Genomic DNA, 16715 nt, shown 5'->3' on the forward strand with positions numbered 1-16715 from the left:
GGAAATTGGCCTGGCCGATCAGTACAAATCTCATAAGATCGGCCAGAGCATCGCCCTGAATGCAAACTGGATGATTGAAAATTTGCTTCATCGTCTCGGACGATATCACGATCGTCCTGACCGATCAGTTCAAATCTGAGGAAAATCATCCAAAGCATCGACCTGAATTTGTGCCAGCTGATATTTATCGTCCAGAAGCAACTAAGGGTTTTTGAATCGATCGTCCTGGCCGATCCGACGATCGTTCAGGACGATGTGATCGTATCAATCATCCTTAATTACTTCCTTGATTCCTGGATCAATTTAGGCATAATTGTGTGATATCGTCCAGGCCGATTTCATGATCGTCCTGGCCGATTTCCAAAAATACAGAATACCTTAATTGATTATGGCGGCAATTTCTTTCTGTATTGAGCATATCGTCCTGGCCGATACAGGTATTGTCTAGGCCGATCAGTTAATTACGGCAGCCTTAACTAAGAAATCATGATTAGATCTTCTGTTTTGAACTCGATCGTCCCGGACGATATAATTATCGTCCGGGCCGATGTGAGTAAAAACACAAGTTCTAAATCTCTCAAGTGTGTGTAGGGTTACTTAACATCAGTCACTTCAAACAATTACAATTGACTCAAGAAAGTAAAAAGAAAATTACAGACTGACTCAACCCTAATCTACCCAATCTTGAGCTGATTCTGATTTCCGTCCGATATTTGAATCCTGAAAATGTCAGCAGTAAAGGCAGTTGAAAAGAAGCAAGAGTGTTTACTAATCATCAAAACATAATTCATGGAATCTGCAACATCGTCATATGCTGCGACGCTCGAACCCACAATGTTGCGACAATACGTGGTGTTGCGGCATCGAATCTTGAGCGCTACAGCGCTCTGCTATCTATCGTCTCTCAGTAAACTCTGCGGAGTCGGGGCACTCGGGAACACAGCGCTGAGGCGCTCGAGTACAAAGTGTCGGGGCGTTGTACGGAAAAAGATTTTCAAAGTGCAAAGCACCCGAACCCATAAAGGGTGTAAAGCCCCTCTCACCTCATAGTGTCGGGCCGTTGTACAGTGAAGTTCCTATTCTTTGATGATCTACTGTCCATACTTCTCACTAGCATACTTGCTGCATGTTCTTGTGATTGTCGGTCAAAATTTCCTCTTCTTCTATTATGAATGACTACATAAACTACTATTTGCTGAATTACTTGGTTCTTGCGGAGCTAAATGCTGAATTTCTGAAGCATGGGTTCTTTATCTATTCCTTGAGCTCTTGGATTCTGCTAGCTTTTTCTGCTTCATAGATCATCTATTCCCACGATGTCTCTTTTCTCTATTATTTTCTGTTGTCAACTGCCATTTGCTATTTTCTCCTTGTGTCCTACTATGTCAGCTCTCCATTTTGAATGCTCAATTACTGTTTGAATGGTATTTCTTTACCGAAAGAGTTTTTTGCCAACTCAAGCTCTATTCTACTGTTTTTCTTGGATTTTTTTTTACTCCAAATCTTCTTATATGTTGCATTGATCTATAGCTATTGTTTCTTTTACATTGATAAACTAGCTACTGTTTCTGCTACCTTAATCCTGATGACTAATGGTCTACCTCAGTGTTGCTGAATTCTGAATAATCTCTACTGTCATCAAGATTACTGTTTACCCTGAACTTTCACTGTTTGATCGAATTCCTGAATTGCTTTGGAGCTTCTGATTTCCTATGTAGAAATCTGAATTCCTGCTGCTTCTATCAATATTACTGTTGGCTTTTATTAATTTTCTGGATGCTTGATTTCCTGTAAATCCATTGATGCCTTCTGTCTACGATTTCAAATTCATTTCTTGCTGTTTTGAAGCTCCTTGAATTTGCTCTACATGTCTTGATCACATTTTTGTCAAGCTTATGCTTGATCAATGTTCGATCTGTTTCATTACATAGACTGTAGTTCCCCTTCCTGGCACAAATGTCCCATTTCCACTTGATTGTTTGAGTAGGGGTGTCAATATTTGACACGACACGAAAATCCGACTCAAATCTGGCCCGGAAATTTTGGGTTAGACAACTTGATTTCAAAATGGGTGGGTTTCGGGTTCCTGGATTTGACCCGTTTGAAAAATGGGTCGGGTTCGGGTTGACCCGACGGGTTGTTGGGTCAACCTGGAAACCCATTTGAAATTACTGCCCGTGCCCACTAAGACTGATAGCACCTGCCCCGACTGTCGCGCACCTGCCCGTGGCTGCCCGTGCCTTGCCAGCGCTCCCGTTAAAGCTGACCGCGCCTGCCAGCGGCCGCCCGCGTGCCCGAGGTTGCCCGTGCACCTACCTGCGTGAGCCCGCAGATGCTCGGTAGGGTCGCGTCCGCGCTAGCCCGTTGCTCGTTGCCTGCCGCCCGCCGTCCTGCCCGCCCGCCGCCTGCAGCCGTAGTTCCGCTGTCCCGTGTCAGGTCGGGTCAAACCAGCAACCCACCGGGTCGAGTCCGGTTTCGAATTTCCAACCCGTTTACATACTTGGGTCCAGTTAGGGTCGAATTTCCAACCCGTTTACATACTTGGGTCCAGTTAGGGTCGACCTGTTTAAACCCTGGTCAGTTTCGGGTTCGACCCGAACTCGACCCAAAACCCTATTTTGACAGCTCTACATTTGAGGATATGTTCATTTGATTTTAGTCTTCCATTGGACATTACTTGTGGTTCCAGCAACCTACTTGAATATTCCACCATCTCATGCCGCAGAAGTCTCAACCTCGAGTCTATTACAGCTCCAGTAACCCAATCAAAACCTTTGACTGATAATAGAACATAGTTTCTTTTATTTTAATTTTAAACAAACGGGGTATTGTACTATGGTGAAGGACTATAAAGAATCTTAAACAAAACAACTACATACATACGACATAATGATGACTACAAAGCATTATTTATCATTAAACAATATGCATAGATGAATATCGAGTTGGGTTTTTGTTGGGATGCAAAGCTGAAATAAAGAATCCCTATTGTTTGTCCATATATGCATGCAACACCTAAAAACTTTAGGGACTATTGAGGATGAAGGATAATAGTCAGGAAATGGTACACTAGGGATTATAGTTAAATAATGGTGATCTGAGGACTATAGTCAATAGGTGATAGAGATCAAAAGGATCATATTCGATGGGTAACAAAGGTCGGAAGAATTATAGCAGGTGAATATGGTTGAAGGATCGTAGTTGGGTGGTGGATGTATGAGGATTGTAGTCGAACAATGGTTGTTTTATGATTGTATTTGGTGGGTTACAACGATTTGTGGGTACCAGTTGGCTAGAAAAAGGTTTGATGATGGTGATCAGACAACCAAGGATTAGAGTCATTATTGGTAAGTAAAGCATGATGTTGATGGTTAGCTGGTAAAATTCTGGCAGTGTCAGCTGAGCAAAGGTCTGGTAGTGGTTTACTTGCGAGGGTTTGTTAGTGGTGGTGCTTTGATGGCGCTCTAGGATTCTTCAATCTTCATAGCTCTATTCTTTCTCTAGCTAAGGGTCCAAGCTTCCTACGTCCAAGCCCCTTTTATGTATGGAGTGGGGGCCTATTTACAAAATTTTGAGAGTGACATGCTTTCTAAGTATGAAGAAAACCTGGAGCAAAATTGGAGTAAATCCATCAGACGATATATATTGATTACCTCAATCATGAAAAATTTCATCAATATTTAAGTATCTTAGTAAAGTCAAAATTAAGTAATCTTTGATTCATTGAATTTGTCTCGTTAAGTTGCTCAGGTCGACTATAAGAATGCCCAATTTGGAGACCATTTGGTCTTCCAATTAATATCCTAAAGCTTCCAAGTATGCTTTAAACCTTTTAGTTGGACCCATTTGGGTTCGAATTGGACCACCTTTGTAGTCGTTGAAATCATTACATTGATATGTTCAATTAGACTATAAATATGCTTAAATCAGAGTTTGAACAACCTTGAATTTAATTTAAAGTTTCTAATTCAGTTATTCATCATGATTTATGCCTGATCAAATTGATTTTTGGTGGTATAATACATATATAGATATAAATAAGAAAATCTATTCCATAACATAAAATAGAATTACTTTCTCTTCCTTACCAAAAGATTTTCGTTGCTCACATCTCATCAAATGAAGTGAAAAAAGCAGTCATAAATTAAATTTGACGAAGAGAGAACTCTTAATTTACATTACAAAATATAATTTTGAAAGTTATGTTTTCCACGATTATCTATATAAATGCTACATCTTAAAGAATAGGGGAAGTTTTAGAATTATCAGTGGTCACATAAGCACATGAAATTTCATAATCATTAACTTTCACATAATTATATGAATATTTATTCTTTTCATTTCTTATATCTCCATATTAAAAGTCATTATGCAAAAACAGCTCTATGTTCTCTTCAAATTCTTATGGAAAAGTTTTATCAATGCTACACAAAATCTTAAACAACTCTAAATTATCAAAGAGAAGCTCCCCTCGCCTATTTGGCCAATCATTGCTTGCTACAAATATCAAATTTTCCCAAGATGAGCATACTCAATCATGAGTCCATAATTCCCATGCATGCTAGTGATAATTTGTAGTAATATATATACCTCAACTTTCTCTTTTTGCAAGATTATAATAATGATATAAAATTTCAATAAGTCATTAAAGCATTAATTTTTTTCCATAAGTTTTTGTTTTCGTGCTCAAAGGATTCATAGAATTTAACTAATTTTTTCTTGAAAATTATTCAAATGAGCAATACTAAAACTAAAACTTTTTATGAATCTTCTATAAGAAGTGCCCAACTTATGAAAACATAGTAAGAATAGCTTGGAATTTTCATAACAAGTTTTAAGTCTAAAAGAAGAGATTATAAAACCTAAGAAAGTAACTTCATGAATTAAAAATAAAAACTTCTTAAGATTTAAGAAAAGTTTGGCTTCCCTCAACTTGTTAAAAATAAGCCTAAAACGATGCAATGTAGTTGTAAATGTGGCAAGTTCATAACCCACAAGTCCCAATATCAAAACCTAGTTGTATATCATAGAATTTTATGAATGTTTATATATTTTACATCAAAAAAAATGTGGAAATTTATAACAATATCAAATGTTACATGGCTACATGAAAATTCTTATTCATGATGATTAACTTAATTAAATGAATTGAATATAGTACTCTTCTCTTAATAAATCTTCCCATATTAAGAGTCTTCATAGAGAAATTTCATGTTTGCTCAAAACTTTTAAAGACAAGCAACATCAAGATAATTCTAAATCATTAAGGGGAAGCTACTGCATGAGACTCTTATTTTCGTGTCTAGGTCAAAGCTTATTCAAATTATCTTATTTCTTGATGAAGACTTCAACCCAAGCAATCGTGCATAATTTTCAAGCAACATGACTAAGGATTCATTTGTGACAACTTTTTTATTGCTTCATAAGAAGCAATAAAAAGATTCGTCCCAAACAAAACCTAAATCCCTTACAATGCGACAATAATTTGTCTTCACTTCTATACCTTTATTCTCTTCCCTTATAATAATAGCCTAAAATACATGAAATGAAAGAGAAATAACAAAAAAAAAATCTAGATAAATATAATAAAACCAAAGTTCCATTATTTGTATAAAAATGACATATCAATTCATTCTCATCATAACTTTGGTGATACATGTGTGCCACATAAGCTAGTGTATATATATATATATATATATGTTTCCACCCCAGGTGAAGGAGAGTGTGGGTTCATGATCCTTGAAGGACTTCCAAGAAAAGAAAATGGCTATACTAAAAAATACATCAAATTTTTCTTATTATGTTTGTGCACGATACTAATAACTTTGGTAAAAATCATGTAATTAATATAGCTTAGTTATCCACCATTGCTTAGGTTGGTTAGTGGGCGAGTAGGACTCAGAACTCCCCAACCCGTGTTATAATTCCCTCGAGCGACAAAACCTCTTAAGTGAGGTCCAATCAAGTGCGGACCAAGAGGTTTCTGGAGTGGGTGCCTCTTTTAGGTCAGCCGAAAATTAGTCTGACCGTCAACCACCCTTTCGGGGGTGACAGTGATATCCCGTTCCCTATATATATATATATATATATATTGATACTTCTAGTTAAATTAAATAAAGAAATTTAGTATCTAAAGGATTTCATCATATCATCATAGAACATACCGAAGATTACAACTGAAAATATGACGACTGGTGAAGAAAAAAATATTTAAATAAAAACCTGAAGACCTTTGAAATCTGTCGTCGTCCACTGCACTTTGAAATCTGTCGTTGAGTTGTGGACAGTTGATCAGCTGAACTGACATTAGGAAGTACTGAAGGAATATTTATTGTGATAGAGATATCACATCTCATTATATAGTAGTTCAAATTTTCAAGCGTCTCCAAATAATGACCCAACCTGAACTTCAAAATGAATTTTCAGGCCATTTTAATGACTTTATTATGTTTGTTTGGAACAATTAGCATAGTTAAAGCTATTTTAATGTCAAGTCAGGCCATTTTTACGCCATCTTAAGCTGCTTTTGCTAATAAACTTTTGTAGGCATAATATGATTGTTAAATTATTCCACTAACATTATTATGGTCGTATTGAATCAATCTAAATCATATATAATTTATTGAAGGAACTCTGAGCCCATTTTCTTAGCTTATATTTCATTAAATTTTCTAAGATAACTAAAGTCAGCTAAAGATCACAGAAATTAACCATAGAATTTGCGTTAATCATAGCCAAAATGGACCTAGTTTGGACTTTTCATGATGCTTAAGACTATATTAAGCTAACTACCTTAATATAAAGGCAACTTGGGCAATTCTGATCAACTTTAGAGGCCATAAAGGGTTTAAAGTGGAAAGGGTAAAGAATCTACCTCACTTAGCCTGGAAAATTATTATGTGAGGTCATCGGACTATTCGGAGGCGAATCATGATGTGTCACGTTACCCGGTACATAGCGGTACACAACTCTGATACACAACCAAATGGTGCTTGATTCTGGACAGCTTCTGGTGACCGCACGTAATAATTTCACCTTAGCTTGTCTTGACCTATTGAAGTTGTTATTCCTAAGTCATGCGATCTTGAGTTTGGGACTAGGTCCACTTGAGACTTTAGGGGTGATTATACTATTAAAAAGGGCGAGCTCGACTATCTTGTAACTTTTTTTATCAAAATATTAAAGTTGTTATAATGTTTGATTTTGAAGATAATGATTTGGTGTTATTAGCATTTGTTTGAATCATTGATCTTATCAACATATTTTTATCTTTAAGATTTTCTTCCTTTATGGCATCTTAAATGATTTTTATTATTTAATCTCTTCTCAAGAGTATTCCTTATTCATTCACTCATGTAGGCCGGTGATTTCAGATATCTTCTTTAATAAAAAAACTTTGCATTCTTGAATGCTATTGAGCTCATATTTGAAGAATTTTTTTTTTAAAGAAAAAAAAATTATTATATGATATTTAAATATCCTTCAAAAGTTTTTTTTTTTTCTTTTTCAAATCTTTTTATCTGTGCAATACCATTGACTATGACAATCATAATAAATGGTTATTAAACATTGGTTTGGCCCAAGTTCAAAATAAATATTAAGCACCTCAATTTATCATAGATTTCATAAGAGCATTTATAGATCTACATATCAATGACCCTATGATTTATCCAAGTTCTTCTAAAATATTTAAATTATCAATTCATAGATGATCTTATCATTGTTGGACCCTTTGGATCCTTTGATTTGAATTATACACTATCATAATTCAATATAACCCAATTTGGCCAATACCAATTTAAATCCTAAAATTAAAAGAATTACCTAGCCTTTTGCTAATTTTCTAGGTTGGACTTAATAGATCATAAATATTCTTGGAAAAGAAAATTAAATTCTGAAAAGTTTCAATTGGACCCTTGGGATCCTTTGATTTGACATTGATAAAACAAAGTGATTGAAGACCAAACTTAGCCTATTTGATAAACAATGACCGAAAGGACTTGGGAAGAATGTCTCCTATTTGATAAACTTAGCCTATTTGATGTTTTAAGAAGTGAGGAAGAAGCCTATACCAAATGTACACTTTAAAAGGTTGAGGTGCATAACATATCTTTTTAAAATATAGAAGGTCTCCTTCAGAACCTTAATGTGTTCCTTAAGTGACTTTCTCTTCACCTACCCATGATCCACATACACTTCAACATCCTTAAGGAGTATATCAGCTTTAATTATGCTATTGTATATTGATAATTTTGTTAGATAGAGCTGCAAGCGAACCAAATGTTTGACGCGCTACTCGTTGCTCGGTTCTATAAAAATTTGTTTGTGATCGTTTAATTAACTAAACAAACAAACTTGAAAAATATTATAAACACTAGATCCTTAAATAAATAAACTTGAACACTAATTCTTTAAGCTCATTATGTTCTTGAATAACACATCATTTAAAGCTCGTGAACAAGCTCGACATTAAACTCGATAAGAAACTTAATAAAAGCTTGATTCATTTTATATTATACCTTCAATAGAATGAATTTGTTCATGAACAATATGCATTTCACATTTGTCCATGTTTTCTAGATTGTTTGTTTAAAATGTTTATAAACAAATATAAGATAAATCATAAATCGGTTGTTTGTGAACGAGCTCATTTGGCGAAAAAAATTAGTTATATATGTTTATAAAACTTTCTCATTTGATAGCTTAAACATACTCGTTAGATATGTTCATGAACGTGTTTGTTTGATAGTTTTAAAAAAATCGCTAAATATGTTCACGAACATGCTCGATGTAATTATTTGTTAGGAGACTCGATAAAGCTCGTTTGTTAAGTAAATGAACATAAAAAAGAATAGCTCATTTATAGCACATTAAGACTTGCTTGTTTAAAACTTGATAAGCACAAAATGAATCGAAAATGAACCGAAGATGAACCAAACATGAACACTCATTAATTTAAACGAACTAAACATGAACACAAACAATAAAAGTCGAATCAAACATGAACTAAACTTGAACAAGCTGATAATAAATGAACTCAAACATGAACACTCACATATTTGACTCGGCTTGGATCGTTTGCAGCCCTAGTGTTAAACTCTACATAATATTTGATCCAACCACAATTATAAAAAAAATTTTCAGGCCATTTTAAGGGACTTTATATATTATATTTCTTTTGGTCAATTTGTTTAGTTAAAATTTTATTTGGGACAGCTTTCTTATTACTTAAAAAAATTATTATAATAATAAAAAAGTTTCAAGTACAAAACTGTTTTAAGAAGCAATAAGAAAGACGTTCCAAACAAAACCTAAAACTATTTTGATGTCAAGTAAGGCCATTTTTTTGCCATCTTATGCTGCTTTCTTGATCAACTCTTTTCGGTATAAAATGATTGTTTGGATATCCCACTAACATAATTATCGGCATATTGGTTCAATCAAAATGATATCTATTTTATTGAAGGAACTTTGAGCCGCTTTCTCTAGTTTAGATTGCATTAATTTATTTAAGATGACTAACCCTTAGAGTCAATTTGGTATAGTTTTCTCGCTACTTTGTCTTTTAGACTGCAGCCATAATTTCATTTAGCAGTGTATTTGTTTTCTACTTCCATTACTTTTCAAAAAAAATTATTGTGGGAAGTGTTTTTTTTTTTTTTTTGTTACTAGAGTAACTAAGTTACCTTTTTATAGAAACTTCACATCCAACTTTATCAAATGTTGCAGCTGTCCCAAACTAACCCTAAAGGTGTGTTTCAAACAATTTTTTTGGTTTCTTTGTTTTACAAACAACAATCATAATATGTTATGATAACTCCTGTACTTTATAACTTCACATCCAACTTTATATATGATACATCCTCAAAAAATTATCTTAATAAGGCACGAATCTCGAGAAAACATCAAGTTGGAAACTTCGAAAATTAAAATTGGGATCATCTGAACTCTGATTTCTGCAAAGTTACAGTCAAATTGAACGTATCAAAAATACAAACCTAACAACACCAAATTAAACTCAATCTAAGCCCAAATGAGTCAAAATCAAGGGCCCGAAGCACTATTGTAAGGTTCGAACCACAATTTGAATTACCAAATAGTTTTCGAATGTGTCATGATTATAATGGAATCGAGCGGCTCGACAAGAAGAATCCAATGAGCCCAAGATCACAGAATTCCGACATCATTATAACATTCAAATGTCTAACAAATGGTCCACGATCAAGGGATTCAATATCAGTAGTCCATCTAAAACACTCCCCATTTACCATTGATCTTCCTCCTATTTACAGACCATGCCACTCTAAGAAATCTACAAATAGTCCCCTCCTTCCTCTTGAAAAGGGACCCCTAAGCCTAAGGAGAAAAGAGAGAGATCGGAGATCGCTCTTGCCTCCTTGCCTCCTCGACCATTATCAGAGCTCCATTGGACCACCACCTGATGCCTTGAGCTCCACTGATCCACCACCTGACGCCCTAAGTTCCGCTAGACCGCTACCTGACGCCCTGAGATCTACCAGACCACCCCCTGACACCCTAATTTCCATCGAACGACCACATGATGCCCTGATCTTTACCAGACCACCACATGATGCTTGAAGTTCCATAGGACCACCACCTGATTCTTTGAGTTTGCAGAACCACCACTTGATGCCCTGAGCTCCATCGTATCACCACATGATGGCTAGAGTTCTGCAGGACCAACACCTAATGTCATGAGCTCAAATTGACTACCTCCCGAAGCCTTGAGTTCCACCGGACCTCCACCTAACACATTGAGCTCCATTTGACCACCCCCTGATGCCCTAAGACCTGAGTTTTGTCAGATCACCATCATAAACTTGGAGTTCTACAAGACCACCACTTGTTGCTCGGAGTTCCGTAGGACCACTACCTGATGCCCAGAGTCTCATGAGACCACCACCTGATGCCCTAAGCACCACAAGATCACCACCTGATGCCTGAAGTTCTGCAAGACCACCACCTGACGCCTGGAGTTTTGTCAAACCATCACTCAATGCCCAGAGTTATGTCAGGCAATCAACTGATGCCCGGAGTTCTACCTAACCACCATCAGACTACCAACTAATGCCCGAATTTCCAAGTAACTACAAACTTCCAACGGACCACCAAGTGATGCCAAATTTTCATCCCATTTTGTCACAAGATTTCAACCATATGATTGACATTTTTAATCTGATCAAATTTAGGGATGAGTCAACCCACTGTAATCTACTCAAATTCTAGTGGAATCATTTTTAATTTGGCTAGGCCCCATGGTTTTTCCCCTTTCCATTGGTTTTCACATAAAAATTTTTTGTTCTCTGTGTGTGACCTGGATATCCATACAAATATATATAGAGAGAGAGAGAGAGAGAGAGAGAGAGAGAGAGATGAAATTTTGCATTTGGCGTTACAAAGTCACCACAAAAAGACTAAACAAAAACCTAAGGGCCTAACGGCCTATTCAACAATGACGACCTCCTATCCTCCTCAAGGATACAAAAAAAGACCTTGAGGAATAAACTCTTTGTATCTATCCCCATAATCCGAAAAAAAAGAACTCTGTGTGGCCCTTTGGGCACAAAAATGGGCCGCTCTGTTGAAGCGCCTATAGGTATGCATGAACAAAATCTTCCAAAATTGTGAGATCCAATTGAGCTCCCCACAATTCCTATTCTGGAGTTTCCACTGTTCCCTCTCCTTAGTCTTGCATGAACTGGATCACACTTGCATTGTCGCCCTCAATAACAATCCCGTCCACCTCAAACATCCAGTCGAGCACAAGCTTGTTGATGTACCGAAAAGCCATGAGCTCAACCTGCATACTGTCCCAGTGCATGATCTCCCAACCCGCCGCCAAAATGAGGATTCCCCGGTCATCCCGAATGACAATACCAATCCCACCGACATTGGATCTTCTGAGAGCACCATCCAAATTAATCTTCAACCAATCTGTAGGGGGGGGGGGCACCACGAGGTAGATGATAATAATCCAGAGGATTGAGAGATATCCCGTTGCTCTAGGGGAAGAGAGAAATAATCTAGATTGAGCACCTCAATAACCGTGGCAGCAACATGCTTGGGGGGGAGAGACCCCTTACCATGTTTATAAGAGTTCCTATTCCTCCAGCAATTATAAATCGTCCCACAATAGATCCTCCTCCAGTCATCTTGGGAGTTCCTATTCCGTGGCATCTCCTCCTGAAGCTCAGCGAAGGACGTGAAAAGGGGCATAGGGAATCCCCACTCACCCAGAACAGCAAAGATCACGATCAAGTTATTACACTCGGTGGTGATATGATCAAGGTCCTCGATCTCATTGCAGCCAAAGGGGCAATGCGGGTCAACCTGGAACTTACGGCTAACCAACCACCCATTAGTAGGAACCCTGTCAATATAAACTCTCCACCAGAACAGGCGGATACGCGGTCGCAGCCCCAGCTTTAAGATCGTGCAGACAGGGTCATCCTCTTCCTCGAACAGTCTATTGTAGACATTGGCCGAGATTGTAGAACCCAGGGGGGTCCTCGCCAGCTCTATACAACCCGAGCACAGCCCTTCATCAATCGGTGTTTCACAGATGTAGTCCACAAGACTCTCCCCGAAGCATGTGAGGAGTTTCGGCCTGTCCCATGTTCTGTCATCCAGCAGGAAATCAGTAACACGAAGTTCGTCAATAGCTGTGATGTCACAGAACGTGGGCCATTCCGATAGGGGTCGATCCCAAAGCCAAGTATCACTCAGCACACTAATATTCTGACCGTTTTCAATCCTCCAGCGGATCGAACTACTCAAGCATTTGGCGCCATCACATATCACCTTCCAGCAGTTTGAATGACCCCGCGGGGAGCCAAAGGCCCCCAGATCATCCCCGTATTTGTGGCTGAGGCATCTTTGGAGCAGCCCCGTCGGACTCCCAATGACATTCCAAGCAACTCGTGCCCGTCGGACTCCCAATGTATTTTTAAACTTATATTTTGATATTTTGATGAGCTCTGTGATATTTTTGATCTTAAGTTCTATTGATGAGCTTTGTAATGCTTATAAACTCTGATGGATATTTTATGTATTTCATGCTTATGTTGTTTATGTATTTTTTTAAACTTAAGTTTGTTTTGTTGTGATGTTGATGTTGATTTTCCACATTTAAAAACTTTTTTATATATAGTTTTTTGATGGAGGTTAACCTGGAATGTGATTTCAAAAGTTGAGCAGAATGTTAAAAAAAAAAAAGAAAGAGAGTCAGATTTGTCATCCTAGTTTGGAGGTCTTTAGTCATGAATAAGGCATTTCAATATTCTTGGGTAGTTCTTACAAAGATGATCTAGTTTCTGCTCGCAAAAAATGTGCAGAGACATGGTTTAGGGTCAAAGGAAACAAGTGGGTGGTATTCTTAAGTCTTTAACATTAAGAATGTTGAACTCCTTATAGTGCTTTTTTATTATAAGTTATACATGGTTAACAATGTTAATTTTTCATTTTCTTATGGAGAGAAGTGTTTAATTGTTAACATTTCATTAGCATTAAATTCTACATGCCAAATTTTGTATTTCAGACTGGAATTTCTTGTAGAAAAAAAAATCTAGTTCTACCATATAAAAGTGTTTTGACTCACTTGGTAAACATCTAAAAATTTATACTCTAGTTCAGTTTCATCCCTTCTAGTTTGATGTAGTTAGAACTTAACAACCGAGGTTTGGACCTTAATAGGATCCACAACTCCTTGGTAATAAATTCTTAAAATGAAAACTTTGACAAACACAAAGGGTATGAAGTCTGAAAGCATCAAATTAAAAATGGAAGCATGGTTGTTCTTACTGAGTAGTAGTTTGAGAAGCCTTTTGTTAATAATTTGATTGCTAATTGAATATGCCATTTTATTCATTCTAAGTCTAAACTATCTTTCTTTGTGATTGTTTCAGAATAAGTGAGATTTGTGGTTTGACTTGTAAAAATGTGCCTTGATATAGCGATGTTGTGTATGTTGAGCATCAAAATGAAAGAAGCAGTGCTCGATCATTTATGTTCTACTTTTTTTTTTAAAAAAAAATTCTAGACCTTTGTGGCGGTTATAACCGACACAACATATAGAATTGTAGTGGTTATAACCACGACAATTCTGTAAATCACTTCTTTTTCTTCAAATTTATAGCAATTATAATCGCTGTAATTCTGTAAGTTTGCAGCGGTTATGACCACTACTAAATTAAGCAATTCAACAAAACTGCCCTACCTATCCATAAACCACTGTGGAATATCATTATAGCACATTATAATTATAGCAATCATGCAGCGGTCCTAAAATCATTGCAAAGGAAAAAGCAGCTGTTATAATCGCTGGTATTGGTCAAATTTTGTGTTGCAATAGCCCTATTTTTTTGTAGTGTTATGATCAACAATTTTATTACTATCATAATTTTATGTAATTTTTAATTATCTTTTTTATTTGAGTAAATAATTAATTAGAATACATAGATTTTAATGAAAGATAATGTAATAGTATATGTATAAAGGGAATAAAATCAAATGTAAATAAAATAACACATGAATATTAGTAAATACAAATATTTTTATATGAATAATATAAAGGTATAAAATATGTTATAGACATAAAATTAAAATACAGGATATGAGATAACTAGTGTTTTAAGCACCACTCCCATCATCACATTGTAGTGGCTATCATAGCCATAACTTGAACCATTATATCACTATAAACATGATAATCCTTCACATTACTAAAATTTCCCCTAAAGTAAAGACATGCAAAAAATAAAAAAATAAAAAAATAAAAAAAGAGTAGCATTCAAACACACTTTCTCTCTCTAACATACATAAAAAATGAAAAAAAAAATCCTTATATGCATGTTCTTGATATATCTCATTCCTTATACTTCATATCGTTAAGATTTCAATCTATGGCCATTAACCTTGAAGATGTGAAAATTTTATTTATCTTGAATCCTTATAGAACCATTAGGATATACTCTAATAATAGTAAAAGGGAAAGTCCATCCAAATTTAAGTTTTTTATGATAGTATCTCTTCCTATAGTAAAAATTAAGACATCTTGACTAGGAGAAAATTTGTGATCTAGAACTTCACACCTATGCATCTTCTTCATTTCTGCATTGTAGAGTCGTGTATCTTAATAAACTTCATTTCTAAATCTATGAAGTGTATCAACTACTATTGAACTCTGGATATTTAGAAATTTAGAATAGAGAAGAAATCTTAATTCATTAAGCACATTTCATTTCTATTTGAGGATGAATGCTTTCGTTTCTTTTTACCCATTACTTAAGGATTTAAGAAAATAATGAAGATCAATAAACAACACTTCACTAAAGAAGAACTATCATGGATAAAAAATTAAACATTTAACTTACCTTGCCTCCCTTAGATTTTACTCTAAAAGGGAACTAGGAAGTATTCTAAAAATAAGTGTTGAATTTAACTCAAGTGACTGAACTCTCTTATAAACATAACATCACAACTAATTATAGGACAACAAAAAAAAGCTTCTAGCACTACAGTGCTTAGAATGGTGGCGACATGGTGCCCTTCAAGTGAACTAATGCCTTGACGTTAAAATTTATGCACCATCGCGGAGCTTGCTGATGTGAATCGATTACTTAGTGAACAATAGTGTCTTTTCATTAAGAGGACATAGTCCTTATAAGTTATAACTGCAAGACCACATCACCATTGACATTCTAGTGGCGTGGCGTCTGAGTGGCAAAAATGGTGCTAAAGCGTTAGAAATTATGGCACTGAGACATTTGAAAATAGAGAATTTGGTGTTGCTAAGCTGATTTTTCTACATCATGATGCTGGCTATGTTGCCACTTTACACTTTCAAACAGAGAACTCGGCATTGTAATATTCAATTTATGGATCCTCGTTGCTATAGTGTTGTTTCATTGTATGTTGCGATGCTAAAAGCTCCTAATTTTTTTTTTTCATTTTTCGAGTTTTTCTTGTATTAAAAATAACCAAATATATAAATTTTCACTTAAAATAAAATATGTAAATACTACATAATTTACACTTATCACTACTCGATAAAGGAAGTTTATTTTGGTCAGGGTTAACTACTTCATCAAGTGGATAAAAGCCACGGCACTAGCCTCGATAACCTCCACTATTACTAAGAACATAAGGTTGATAGACATAATTTGTAGATATAGATTAACTTTCACAATCATTATTGACAAAAGGGATTACTTTATTGATATGAGTTTAAAGGATTTCTACCAATCATAATAAATGTCTCATGTTTGCCTCCATCCACCACCTATAGATCAATAGGGAGGTTGAAGTAGTAAAATTGAATATGTTAATCTCTTAATGAAGATGGTTTAAGGGGAAAACAGAGAGTGGGTGGAGGCACTTTTAATCTTCAACTATTGGGAAAAAAGCATTCTTACTTTCTCATGGCATAGAGGCATTGAAACCCATGGAGCTTGAGTTGTACCAACAACAAATGTTTTCCACCGCTAATTATGAAGAAGAAGAAGAGCTCGATAAGTAGGATGTGGAAAATGGGGAAGGCTTAGAGATTATCACCAAACTCTTAGAGGAAATATAAGCATAAAACAAACCTCCGCTCGATCGTTGACTACTAACGGGCTTCAACTCGATCGTCCATCGCCAACAAACCTCCGCTCAGATGGAAAAGAGATCCCGTAGGCTTCTGCGCACGAGGAGGG

Source organism: Dendrobium catenatum, unplaced genomic scaffold (genome assembly GCF_001605985.2).
Source record: "Dendrobium catenatum unplaced genomic scaffold, ASM160598v2 fragScaff_scaffold_475, whole genome shotgun sequence".
NCBI classification, from domain to species: Eukaryota; Viridiplantae; Streptophyta; class Magnoliopsida; order Asparagales; family Orchidaceae; genus Dendrobium; species Dendrobium catenatum.